Below are 394 nucleotides of genomic sequence, written 5' to 3'. Positions count from 1 at the left end.
TATGAAATGGGCCCGCACACTGATCTCTGTCCCACAATCCAATTTATGATTTGCTGCAAATGTTCTAACACCCCAAACCCACCAGAATGGGGGAGGGGTCTCTATTTCTAGCCAGGCCCGGGGGCCCCTCCACATTCTTTCCTGAAACCTTATCCAGACAGCTGGGGAAGAGGGGGGACCCCGCACATAAATCTTTCAGTCATTGCCCACCAGACACTGGAAAATATGAATGTGTAAAGGAGCGAGAGGAGTGAGACTTCATGGTACAGAAAGGGAGCAAGCCGAGTGATCGGGGGAAAGTACCACAAGGAGGTCAGAGGTTGTGACTGAAAATAAATGTAGAACAAATCGCATATACATCCTCCATGATGACATCACTCACCCCCTATACATC

The sequence above is a fragment of the Nanorana parkeri genome, unplaced genomic scaffold (assembly GCF_000935625.1).
Source record: "Nanorana parkeri isolate BGI_ZX_2015 unplaced genomic scaffold, ASM93562v1 scaffold5674, whole genome shotgun sequence".
NCBI classification, from domain to species: Eukaryota; Metazoa; Chordata; class Amphibia; order Anura; family Dicroglossidae; genus Nanorana; species Nanorana parkeri.
This window is presented reverse-complemented; position numbering follows the sequence as displayed.